A 14,286-nucleotide genomic window follows, 5' to 3' on the forward strand; every position below is an offset into this window, starting at 1 on the left:
AGTCACTGACTCAAGCATGTCCCCTTGTGTGGTCTTCTCAACTGGCTGCTGTTTGTGGGTTTGGGAAGCCCTGCTTCAGCCTCTGCTTCCCGGGGGACTCCAGGATAAAGCAGGACTGTATCACGGGGTGTAGCCAAGTCTCTCCAGCCTCCTACATTTCAGGCTCTGAGAGAATCATAGTGACATTATCCAGATCAAGAATAATCATAAAACTATGTAGCTCATCTGTGGACAATCAAGTTCAAGTGAGCTTCAGAATCTGGCTCTGGAGCTCTGGGGCTCCAGGTGTTTCACTCAGGCAGAGAGGAAAACACAATCTGGATATTTTTACCAGTCTTAGATTCATGCTCCTGGGATGGAGAAACCAATGATACAGAAGAATTTAGCTCCAAAGTGCTTCCATATGACTGATTTCTCCAAATTGCCGTGGCCAATAGAGTAGCGATGGTCCATCAACCCTCACCTGGACAGTAGACGTAGTTTCCTAACCTGCCCCTTGCATTCAGCTTCCACTTTCCAACTTTGATTGCCAATCAGCAATTGGAGCCATCTTTTAAAATTCCAGACAAATCACGTTACCACTTACAGAATATCATTCCTGTTCTCCATTGCTCTTTGAATGTGATTGAAGGGGCGCCTGGGTGGTTTAGTGGGTTAAGCCTCTGCCTTCAGCTCAGGTCATGATCCCATGGTTCTGGGATCGAGCCCCGCATGGCGCTTTCTGCTCAGCGGGGAGCCTGCTTCCCTCCCTCTCTCTCTGCCTGCCTCTCTGCCTACCTGTGATCTCTGTCTGTCAAATAAATAAGCAAAATCTTTAAAAAATAAATAAATAAAGTCACCTTCTTAAAAAAAAAAAAAAAAAAAAAAAAAGAATGTGATCAAAAACTCTTCTTTCAAATAACAACACCCTTGGAATCTGGCCCCTTCCACTGTCCCCGCCCGCCCACACCACACTCAAGTCACTCACCCCTCCTTTCAGCTCCTCCAGGACCTCTTGGCTGCCTTGAGTCCTTCACTCCTGTAACTTCCTCGACAGAGGGCTCTTCCTGTACTGATCCCTGTGACCAGTTCCTTCTCGGTCTGGCCTCTGGTTAAATGTCATGTCTGCACGGAAATATTCCTTGACTATCACAGCGGAATGTGCCCTCTTCCCATCTGCCGTCACTTATTCTTTATGGCGGTGGTCAGTAAACTTTTTTGCTGAGAAGTAGTAGAGCAGACAGTGAACATCGCAAGTCCTGTGGGCCATGAGGTATCCGTGGCTATCTAGCCCTAAGTGGGCTGGAGTTAAGACAGCTAAGTGGGCTGGTTTGACTGACCCCGGCACTATTGCTTAACCCCTTTTCGAGTTCTTGGTAGCATTTATTGCAATTTAAAAATAATCCTGTGCTCATTAACTTGTTTGCTGTTTGTTCTTCCCAGCTGACTGTATATTGGGTAAGGAAGGAGTGGTGCCCCTTTTGTTTATCACGATGCTCTCTGTGCCTAGAAGGGCTGCTGGTACAAAGGAGATTCAAAATACATATTTGGAAGTAAACGAACAGTGAAGTATGTCTCTCTTATTGTATCCCAACTCTGCATTTTCTATATTAATAATTTCCTTCACAGCACTGATCTCGATTTTCAATCGCTTTGTTTGTCTGTTTTTGCACAGAAACTATGCCCATCTTATTTAATTAATTGATATGCCCCTCAGTACCTAGCACAGTGCTTGGTACATAAACATCCAGGTAAGTGGAATGAATAAATAGATGAATGAATTTTGATTATTTCCATGGGTAAAAGGAAGCACTGACCTCTGATTTTGATAAATGTTTTAAAAAATATATGCACCAGGGTGCCTGGGTGACACAGTTGGTTTTGTGTCCCACTCTTGTTTTTGGGTCAGGTTGTAATTTTGGAGTTGTGAGATTGAGCCCTACATTGGGATCCATGCTCAGCATGGAGTCTGCTCAAGTTTCTCTCTCCCCCTCCTCCTGTCCCTCCCTGACCTCCGTGAGTGCACAGGCACATTCTCTCTCTGTCTCTATTTCTCTAGAATAAATAAATAAATCTTCAAAAAAATTAAAATATATATATATATATCAATGTGAGAATGCATGAATGAATAAATAAATGTGTCTCCTACTTCTGCATAGTTATAATAATAAAAATTTCTAAAAAATTCTCCAAATTAATAAATCTTAAGGATCCTAGGAGGAAAAAAAAAAGAAAACAATTGCCATTGTCTTGATCAGATTCTTTAACCATTTACAGATTTGGTAAGCAGACACTTTGTCAGACTTTATCCAGATCGTTTGTTAATAAACACAAATCCGCCTGAAGGGGTGACCCCGAGGCCACGTGATGCTAGATCCACATGAAGGCTCGGTGTGACACGTGAGGACGTTCCTTCTTCCTGGTGGTTCTATCATTCTCTGCCGCGGAGAAATGATTTTGTTGACTCATGGACATACCCATGTTTCTGTCTCCTTGGAAAAGCTTAAAACTGAATTTAAGGAATGCAAAACTGGAGAAAGACATAATGTATCATAATCCAGATAGAGAAAACAATAAACCATGAAGAGTGTGATGATGACATGTCCCAGTTTGCATGGAGCGAGTATTGTTTTTGTCATTTTTTTCTCCCTAGAGTCATTATTAATAGTGTCTCTTTTTCTTCTCAAAAGTGCCTGATTTGGACAATAAATTATCTTGTCACTGGAAACATAAGGAGTAAGTTACCTTTCTTTCCTGAGGACAAGCTGAACATGTTCTGGGTGCCTAGCACGTCACTGGAGTGGAGCTTGAGAACATCAGGCTGTCTTCCCTGGCCTGTTGTGGATAATATTCCTGTTGGTGACATCTGTGGATATTTTGGCAGGAGTTACAGAGATGGTTTCAGTAAGGCAAAAGGCAAATTTAAATACTTGATTTATCTTTAAGTCAAGTCTCTGGGCTTCAAGGAACTGGTGGAAGCCTGATCTTCGCTGGTCCAAAATGTCTGATCAAGATTCTTGGAAATGGCCAACGTCATGAAGAGTCATGACGTCATGACTCAGTCATGAATGGCTGAAGTCTTCACAGAGACACCCCCGTGCTTCAGGTGAAGGTGTTACCCTGGAAGGAGGCTCTTCCTCCCTGATTTTTCAGCAGCTGTTGGGAAACTCTGGCATAAATTCCTATTGTCTAGTATGTTAGGAATAATGGACATTGATGCCAAGGGTAGTGGTTAGAACATTGACTCTGCTCTGGGCTTCAAGTCCTGGCTCAGAAATTCGTCGTCTCTTGTCCTGAACCTCTCCATACCTCTCTATGCCTTAATTTCCTCATCTGCAAAATGGGGGTCCTTATAGTTCCAATCTCCTAGGGCGCAATAACTTGAAGATCTTTTGCCACACACTTCCATATTTTTCTTAATGCTCTTGAGAGGACTTTCAATCTTTAGGTAAAACTATTTCCAAAAGACTTGAGAAATGTTTACCATCAAAATTCCATCATGTGGAATTTTGTACAGTATCTATAGTCTACATCTTCTTATTGGCATGTTTGCTTTAAAGTTCATGAAAAGGTTCCAGTTTCCTTAACGTTTGCCTGACTGTATGATGTCCCCAAATATCTTGTGATTTTGGTACCTCTGTGAACCTAGGGCACAATAAAATAAATTAAATTAATTAAAGCAGATAATTATTCTAGCAAACCATCATCTTGCATAACACATCAATTCAACCCTGCTTCTTTGTTCCAAAAGATCCAGTTTGACTGACACATAAGAGTAAAATAATATAAGGTTCATTTCTATTTAATAGCATCTGATTATATTCTCTCGATAAGTCAGATAATTAAGTAATTCCTCTGTAATTATTAGTATTAATTTTATATACCCTTTCTGGTTACCAGAATTATTATTCCTTCTGTAAGAGTGGCAATTATTGTTAATTTAATTCCATATTCTACATTGACTCCTGGTAAATGATTCTGAATCTTAAAACTATTGTGTTTGTTTAGGCCCTAAAAACATGCACTCATATAACTTTTCCATTTCTTAGCTCATTTAATTTGTGATTTAGTTAGGTAGTTTTACAAAGTTAATTTGGTCATATCTGAAATCCAGACATTGTTGTTATTTGCTCTGTAATACACAATTCATGAACAACAATTATTTCTTCATTGTTCTAGAATCATTTGTTTGTTCCTTTTGTGAGGACTATCAAGATTCTTAGAAAATACTTTGCACGATGCTTTCACATTACAAATATGAGGCCTGAGGAGCTTTGGTGACCAGCCCAGGCTCGTAACCCAGCCCAACTAATATCCGTCTTCTGTCTTTTAATTTTCTTCTACTCGTCCCGTCACTTAAGAATGCTGCTCTGCTTTCTCAAACCTCATTCATTATCTCCAGCCTTATTATCCCTCATCCTTTAAACCAAATATGGTTAGTCCTCAGCTGTAAGACATGGGAGGTCCTCCGCCACAGGAGGAAGCACTGGGTTCTAGAAGGTGTTGATTGGAATCTGGGGCAGCTCTTGAGAGTTCTTGGGTAGGTGAATGGTGGAGGTGGGTGGGAGGGGACAGGAAAGGACATTAGGATCTGTAAAGGGGGACTGCTCTGCATTCTGGTGAGGGATAGGGAAAGTGAATTGATTCTTTTAGAAATGACCTCAGAGCAACTGTCTAGAATGCAGAGTGAGAGCCAGGTGAGCAGGTGCCTCGGTCCCTTTCCCATTCATTCAGCTGTAGCCAAAGTCCATCTACCTCCACTCTGAAAGCTCTCTCAAAGCAGACCGTTCATCTCAAGTCTTGCTGTGACATTCCCATTCAGACCCCCACTATCCCTGTCATGGGCTGGTGTGACATTTCCATCCTAGGTTTCCCATCGTGGCCTCTCCCTTGGGTCCATTCTGCACACCCCCTCCTGCAAGCCTCTCTTAGGCACAAATCCGGCCATATGTCGAGATTACTTTAAATCTCAGTAGCTCCTACTGTCAGGTGGGGCAAAGTCCAAGCAAGCTTCTTCACATTCCGGTCCTCAGGTGTCCTCCTGGCTCTTCCTTCTGGGTTCCCATCCATTCACCCTGCTGACTGGCCAGGTTTGCCTTTCTGAGCAAACCATGGAATGTCCTCTCCCATTTTCTTCCCCGCTTCTCTGCCCAGAGGAAGCTGCTTATGGGCTCATTCTAAATACTACTGCCACACTGATTTCTCCTACTCTTCTTCCAAGCAGAATGACATGCCCCCCTCTTTGGTTTTTCCCCATTTCTCTGAGCTCATGGCTTCAGAATAAGATGACGATTGCACTGGAGTGAGTCATGTATGCCTGGGTCTGATTTAGCACTGAGCGTTCAGGGCCTACTGCCAGACTAAAAACTTAGTAACTTCTTAATAAATCGTTTTGAATGAGTCTTTTGTTTGTTGGTATACAGTTCAGGGAAAGGCAAAGGTACAGACACAAAAAGACAGTGGCATGAAGACTGTAGAAGTCATTCAGCTCGAAGGCAAGTGATCCAGGTTGGGGGAAGATCTCTTCCTTGTGAAGTCATGCGGGGACTTGGGCTCCACCCATGGGACATTGTCAGGTTGAAACAAGGGTCACAACCTTTCTGCAGTCCAGCTGGCAGGAAGGGAATGGAAGCATGAGGGAAACAGTGACTCAAGGCCCTGGTGAGTAAATGGCATGCATCACCTCTTCTCAGATTCCTTCTGCCCTGAGTCGTCACATGACCCCACCTCAATGCAAAGAAGGTGAGGGAGGACCATCTTTCCAAATGTCCAGGAGGTAGAGGAGGATACTTTTAGAGGCAATTAGCAATCTCCTCACAGCTAACTCTCTAACTTTCTTTGGAACCATATCACTGCCCTCCCTCGCCAGATCCTGTCAGTCATCCTGACCGCAAGGTTTCATGTGGTGCTTTGAGAAGTATCCGTCTACCTGCAAACACCTGAACTGCCCGATACCAACCTATCTTCTGTCTTTGCTTTTTCTCTTTTTCCTCTTAAAAATTACCATAAACTTTCCTACTTAAACTGTCAAGCTTTGTTTTCTTTCTCTATGAGGAAAAAGTTCCTGTACGTTAATTTTGTCTTATTTCTTTGTTTAATTAGACAATCTCTATTTGGCATAACCCAGGACTGATTTAAATTTCTTTTTTTCCTTGTCTATTGTCTCTCTTATGGCATTTTCCAGGAACTGTACTAATTTAGGGGATCTTTTATCTCCATCAGCCTCATCAAGCGAAGAAGGTAATTTTTTTTTTTTTTTTTCTTCTGGAAGTGTTTGTGAAAATTCTTTTGTACTGCTACTTCCTCTTATGGGTTGTTCTTTTGTACTTTTACTTAATGCCATTGGTGTTAGCTCTTATAAGGATGCTCTGAGCAGCCATGCTGGTGTAGGAGACACAGTGCCTACCTCTTTGAAACAGCTGAATTTTAAAGATGTCCAGGTAGCACCTGAATGATGCCTGTTTCCCCTTTTATATTCCTAGGTAAGAATTCACTTTCATTTCTATCGGGATATATATATCGGGATGGATATATATATATATATATATATATATATATGGCTATATTTCTATATTTATATCCGGATAGGTATATAAATATTTATTTTAAATATGTATTTGTAAAATACATATATTTTATGCTGACATATATTTTATATATTTTTTATATATTTATTTATTTATTTATTTATTTTATATAAGAGACTCAGCTGACAAAAGGCAGCCTGGAGGGTCCTTATCCCTGTGCTCCCTTCATATCTTAGAGCATGCCCACCTCATTGAAACGTTAGATTTGGGTTTTGTTTTGTTTTGCCTTTCCCACCACATGGGGACGTATGTTTCCTGGAATTTCTATTCTTCACGTAGTTTTGGGCAAACTTTTCCACTCTTGTGGCTTCTGGAGCTAGACTTACAAGGCCCATGTTTCTCCCATGTTCATGAGTGAACCCTCCAGGAACTCGTCAATTCACCATCTGCTTCCCCGTGGAAGGTTAATATGGTATCTGCTCCCACTGACTGCATCTCCTCTCAAGCAGCCGAGAGAGAAGCCAGGAACCTGCTCAGCTCACCTCTCCCCTAATCTGTCAGTGTGTCTTGGGGGACTGACGGGGGCAAAATTAGGCATCCATGTCCCCTGTGTTCAGATTCCAGCTGCCGCTTGTTGGGACAAATGTTTTAGCATCTTTCACTGACCTCTCTAGGGTGGCTCTCATGGTTTCCCCATCTGCTTCTGGGTGTGGGTCAGAAGGACCTAACATGGCGGACTGCCCACACTATACTCTGGAGAAGAAGCCCCATGGAGGACATGTCTGGGCCTGGGTGTACAGTGTTAGAGGCTTGTCTCACCTCAAGCTTACTTTTTCCTTCAGGCTCAGTTTCCAACCCACCTGCCTTGGTATATACCAGGAGTACCTTGGTATCTACCAGGAGTACAAGTGGTTGAAGGTGAGTATTTTGTGGTATTTTCTGTCTGGCTAATGCCTCTTGAAGACAGCTCTGCTGTCCTGCCCTCCCTCATCACACACACACACACACACACACACACACACACACTAGCCCAAGTGTGCGTCTCTGGGCTTCCTTGTGTGCACCACTACCTTCTCATTAACTCCTCACGATTATAATGACTTATGCTTCCGTCCCCTCCTCTTTCTTTGAGAAAGCAACCTGCTTGAGGACAGCCCTTATGTCTTTTTCTCAAATGTGTCCAGCCCCTTGACCGGGATTACTCTTGTTGGACGGTTGGTTTGCCAACTCCCAGATATTGGGGAGTGTGTTTCTTTGTCAGACCTCTGCACTGCCAGGGCCTCGTGTCATGCAGAGTGAAGGCCTCTTGAGAAATGCTTCAGAGGGGGGAACTTGCCCTAGACTCCCTGCCTCCCAGCCCCCCAATCTCCTTTGCAAAAGGACTCCACTTGCAAGGAAATGTCCCTCTCGTCACTCTGTCTCAGAGAGGCACTTCTCAGCACCCGGATGGCTCTGGCTATCATGAATCAGTTCTCATTCTGGCGACACTGGAGGGTTTTTGGAAACACTTTCAGAACCTGGGAGCAGCGAGAAGCAGACAGTGTGTGATTGCATTGGGACTCAGGAGGCAACCGCAGCTCCCGGCCGTGGCTGGGCGCCAGGTCTCGGTGCTGGTGAAGACAGAACAGCCTTTCGAAGTGCTGCAGATTTAACACAGGGAATCCGTGAACATCTCCCTCAGCAGCCTGGAGTGGGAACAAGGTGCGCGTTTGATAATGGAGAGATGCTGGGAGAATGGCCGAGACCGAGCCTCCCCAGTGATGGAGCGCACTGCAAAACAGAAATTGAAAGACGACATCAGGGGAGCGGCGACGCTGGCTTTGGTGAGAGAGTGGCAGGCGGGCGGGGGGTGTTTCATAGCAGGAAATCAGGCTTGGAGCTTGGAGGGTCTTGCAAGGCTGGTGCTGGCATTTCCCTGTTGGTCCTTGCGGTGAACTCAGGTTGCTGTCAGAGTCCTAATGCCAGGCACCCCTCTCGCTCCTGGTGATGGATCTTGGGGGAGCTCTGAGCCAAAAAGCAAGGGTCCGGGGGTTGGCCGTTTGGGATGACCGCTTCCTTGCCTGTGTACTTCACTTCTCTTTATGCTCTCTATTCATGGATGTCAGTGTTATTCATGATTTTGGGCGGGATTATTCACGACACAGGAGCAGGGAAGGTGGCAAGAGCAAGGACCTCAAGCTTGAATTCAAGCCCAAGTTTCAATCCAAGGCTGCCTCTTCTGTGGCCCATCACTTGACTTCTTGGAGCCTTCATGACCGACACGTTAGATCGGGGGAAAATCATACTGAACTCATAGGATCCTGAGAAGGATGAAAAATATTTACTGTGAATGCGCCCAGCTCAGGTCAAGTTTGCTCGTTGTGAATCTGAATGTCCTCCTCTGATAATCTGTGCACAAGAGCGCTTCGGAGCTCTTCACCCTCTTTCCAGCCTTCTTTTTAATCTGAAATGTGGACACATTTATAAAATCGCTGCTATGTGCCTGTGGTTTACAACCGCAAAAAAAATCCTCTCGAGGACACCTGGGTGGCTCAGTGGCTTGAGCCTCTGCCTTCGGCTCAGGTCATGATCTCGGGGTCCTGGGATTGAGGCCTGCATGGGGCTCTCTGCTCGGCGGGGAGCCTGCTTCTCCCTTCCTCTGTCTGTCTCTCTGCCTGCTTGTGATCTCTCTCTCTCTGTCAGATAAATAAATAAAATCTTTAAAAAAAAACAACAACAAAAAATCCTCTTGAATCTTTTCAGACCAGCCCAAGCTAATCAGATCCTGTGCCACCATACCGAAATAAAATGGCAAGCCTGTAGGGTGGCCTAAAAAACAAGTAGAATGACGGCAACGCCCCAAGGATCTGTTTTAGTTGTTGACTATCAGAATTATTAATGAGTGTTAGTGGACAATTCAAAACCACGTTCATCATTGTGGAGAGAGCATTTTCCAAAACCCACAAGGAGGTGTTTCATTACCCTTTTGCACTGACAACTGAAATGCCCCTGCCTGTTGAAGGGATGAAGTGGTGGTCTTGGCCTCTTGGAGTAGAGGCTGAGTATGCCTCTACCTACCGTACATAGGATGGCCCCCTCAGCAAGTACCTAGCTCAAAATGTCAATAGTGCCAAGATTGGGAAACCCTACTTTAGAGGAATATAGATCTCATAGCAGATCTATATTCTGGGGCTTACGTGAATGCTGAGCTGGAAGTCACCAGCTTCCTTCTGAGAATATAGCATCCCCCACGAGTCTAGGTGTCACTACTCACACTAAGATTAAAGACCACGTGACTGACTACAGCGGGTAGTGGTGGACCAGTCAAAGCCTCGCCTTGTCATGCTACCGTGACTCACAGGACGTTACCAGAAACGACCCCAGGTTGGCACCCACAAGACTCAGAGTCTTACAAACCAGTGGAAATAACTGTATTCCAGACTAATGAATTTCCTGTTTTCATAATACAGTCGGATAAAGTGTACTGTGTGTTCTTTGTAATCTAATTTCAGTTGAATTACTTTTTACAATCTGCTCAAAATGAGTTTATGACAGAGAATCATTATAGGAATAATTTCTTTTTCTCTTCAGCGTGCCTTTTTTTCCCTCTCCTTCTTTCCCCCTATCTCTACTTTGAAATGTGATTCCCTTAAATATGTCCGATGAATTGAACAACTCAAATTTCTTCCCTGTTCATTGTATCATCACCTCTATCTCCATAACTTCTTTTACTTCAAGAGTTTACCAGGAGTTACAGTTTTAAGAACTTTACCCTAAATTACCTTGCCCGGAACTAGTTCCTGAAGATTTTCTCTAACAACCTTCCTCGGCACCTGGCATTGAGAAATATAAAACATGAGGGCTGCTACTTGGAAGGAAATAAAATGTACAATGTGAAAAATTTAAAAAGTTGGATTCATTCATTCAAATACTTGTTCAACTATTTCCTTAATTTTTAATAACATTTTAAAATACTTAAAGGCACGTTAGAAATTGCAAAAATGACACAGATAGTCCCCATGTACCGGTTTCCCACAAGAAAACATATATATTTGTAAATGGTTCCCCAAACCAGGAAATTAACATGGGGACAATAACTATTTATTACACAGACCCTATTTGCTTGATCATTTTTAAGTGTTTTGCACCTCAAAAAAAAAAAAAAAAAAAAAGCATGTTTCAAGGACAAGCTTCTCAACTGGCAGTGATGTCACCCAGGGGACATTTGGCAAATTCCAGAGACCTTTTTGGTTGTCACAACTGGGGGATGAAGTGGTGGTCTTGGCCTCTTGGAGTAGAGGCTGAGTATGCCTCTACCTACCGTACATAGGATGGCCCCCTCAGCAACTACCTAGCTCAAAATGTCAATAGTGCCAAGATTGGGAAACCAATTCCTTTAGAGGAATATAGATCTCATAGCAGATACTTCTCACTTCATTTTTTCAGCATAATTTATTGATTTTTAAAAACATTTTATTTATTTATTTGAGACAGAGAGAGAGAGAGAAAGAACACATGAGCAGAGTGAGGGGCAGGCAATGCGTGGCTCAAAAAGTCAGAGGGAGAGCAAGAAGAGACTCCCCACCCAGTGGGGAGCCCAGTCCCAGGATCCTGAGGTCATGACCTGAGCCAAAGGCAGATGTTTACTGATTGAGCCACCCGGCTGCCCTTTCTCAGCCTAATTCAAGGTGGAGTCTTCAATCTCAAATATCCGTCGAGCCACTGGGTCGTGACCAAGAAGAGTGCCGCAGACCAGGGGAGTCTGTAGAGAAGTGGCGAACACATACCCCGTCCAAGAGAAGCAGCTCCTGGTCACCTCTCGTGGGAGTTGGCCATGTGAAAGCAGGGACCAACTTCGACGGTCATCAGATTTTTTCCTTAGAAGGTAGACATTTGGGTTTTGAAAGATAGGCTCTTAAATTGAATTTTCAAAAAAACAAATCCAGAGAACCACTATGTTTCTGAGGGGTCTCAGATTCTCTGCGAGTAAAATGGAAATAGTATATACTTCATGGGATTATTCTGAGAATTTCCTAAAATAGAGGTGTGTGCTTAGTATTCTGCTCTGGATGAGATGGGTATTTAATCATTGCGCCATAAAAGGACAAAGAAGTCAGATTTATTTTCCCAACATCTTCTTCCCTGGTCCTCGCTAATGACTCTCGACACCTTGCACCAGGCTGAGCCCTTCTCTGCAAGGAGCAGCTAATAGCTTGTAACTACAGGAGAATGACCGTTTGCATGGTATTTTATTCACTACTCCATGAGTATGCCTCCTTTTTTTCAGAACAGAACCTCCCAATGTTCATTTAGACAAACATCCCATCCTTCTTTGACTTTGTTGAAAGGTACATTTGACTCAGGGCAAGCATTGCTAATTTAACCCTTGTGATCGAATTGGACAGAAGTGTAAGTGACTAGACCAAGTCAAAACTGCTGAATTCATAGGTGTCTTCACTTAACAATGGCTGTGCAGGCCTATTTCACTAGTGGATCCCTTGGGTCATTCAGTACTTTCCCCAAGCATTTACATCTATTTTTGCTTTACTCCAGAGGTGAACTGTCTGGGCTCCCTCAGGGATTTCAGATTAACTCTATATTCCCTGGGCTTATATTTTGTTGACTCAAGTGTGGCATAACTGCTGTCATTAGTCACATCCACTCTGCTCTATTTTCCACAAGTAAGACTTAGAAACACAGGATTATTGCCAATCACTCAGACCCTAAGGGAATTTCTGACCCGCATTGTCTTGGACTAATCAGGTTCTGGGAATTGGGGGCAATTTTAGAGCCAAAGTTATAATCTGGGCCAAATGCTGAAAATGGGCTTGGGAAATCTATGCAGATGTTTTATTTTAAAATTTTCTTCAAATCTTGAATTGGACTTTTTCTTAAAGTCCAATAAGAGACATAAAGAGACACTTAGAATAAATTAAGTTCTCTAAAAGCCCTGGGTGGGGAGAGTGGTGATCATTGAGAAATAATATCCTCCCAAGTAGGAAGTATGTGTTATTGCCAAGGGACACACAGTTTAAGGCACCTGGATGAAAAGAAAGAGCTTGCCATGTTTTTTCATCCTTCATTGTAGTATCTTTCTCACTTGAGGTGAACTTGAAGATTGTACTGATAAGGAGAAGCTGAGTAAGTCATCCTATGGTCACAAAGAATCAATAACAGTGGTTTAAAAACAGGTGATTTAAAACATTGATTTAAAAACAGAGATTTATTTCTGTCTCATGCTTCATGCCCCAGTCACATTGCTAAGGAGGGGACGTGCTTTTTCTTATCAGGTGGCCCTGGGACCACCATCTCATGACAGTATCATCTTCATACCAGGTTTCAGGGTTCACAGTAGCAGGGGAAGGTCGTGTGCAGAATCACACACTGCCTTTTAAAGGCTTCCCACTCAGAAGTGACACTTCTGACTCCCCTTTCAGGGTGCATGTGACATCTAGAATAAGAGGAGAGCCAGAAACCTTGGTGAGCTCTAATACTGTCTACTGCAGTAGATCTCAGTCTAGTAGATATCTATCAGAGATCTTTTTTTCCAATAGAGTAGATCTCAATAACACAAACTGCCCTACATATCATGGACAGAAGAGAAAATACAAAGCAAAACAAAAGCTCTTCAAAAACTATATATACACATATACATATATAAAAATTTATAAACATATTTTTATATGTCATATATACATACATATATATGTTAAATCGATATATATATATGTATACATATATACACACATATATATGCATATGTATATATATATAAATTCCATGAGTGAATAAGTTTGGGAAATGGTCTGTAATCTACCACTCAAAGATTTACAGTGCATATTGCTTATTTACTCTGAAAAGTAAGGCAGCAGACAAATTTAACCTTTTTAATTCTGTTTTTTTAAAGCAGCTTTAGTAAGGTATAATTTATGTAATATAACATTCACTAATTTTAAACAAATAATTCAGTGACATTTAGTAGGTTTACAAAGTCGTGCAGTGCCCACCAAAACCAACGTTTAGAGCATTTCTGTCACCTCATGTCCCTTATGCCTGTTGGTAATTAGTCAATCCCTGCTCCCAACCATAGAGGCAGACAACGAATGATATTCGGCTTTCTGTCTCTATAAATCTGCCTCTTCTGGAAATTTAATACAAATTATATAATATGTAGTCTTTTGTGTGTGTGTTTGGCTTTGACATAAGCCAAATCTTAGCATAACAAGATTCATAAACATTGCTTCATGTATTAGTAGCTCCTTCCTTTTATTTCTGAACAGTATTCAGCTCTATATTTTCTTTATCTTTTCATCAACTAATGAAGTTTCTGCTTTTCCCATATCCTCACCAAGAGCTGACATCGTCTAACTTTTTTTTTTTTTTTTGATTCTTCATTTTTAATGTGACATTTCCTTAGAATCAAATTTGTAGGGTACAGGTCCTTCTTTGTTTTTAATTTTTTTAAATTTTTTTTTCTTTCCAGAGTAACAGTATTCATTGGTTTTGCACCACACCCAGTGCTCCATGCAATCCGTGCCCTCTCCAATACCCACCACCTGGTTCCCCCAACCTCCCACCCCTTACCCCTTCAAAACCCTCAGATTGTTTTTCAGAGTCCATAGTCTCTCGTGGTTCACCTCCCCTTCCAATTTCCCTCAACTCCCTTCTCTTCTCCATCTCCCCTTGTCCTCCATGCTATTTGTTATGCTCCACAAGTAAGTGAAACCATATGATAATTGACTCTCTCTGCTTGACTTATTTCACTCAGCATAATCTCTTCCAGTCCCGTCCATGTTGCTAC

The sequence above is a fragment of the Neovison vison genome, chromosome 13, assembly GCF_020171115.1.
Source record: "Neovison vison isolate M4711 chromosome 13, ASM_NN_V1, whole genome shotgun sequence".
Classification (NCBI taxonomy): Eukaryota; Metazoa; Chordata; class Mammalia; order Carnivora; family Mustelidae; genus Neogale; species Neogale vison.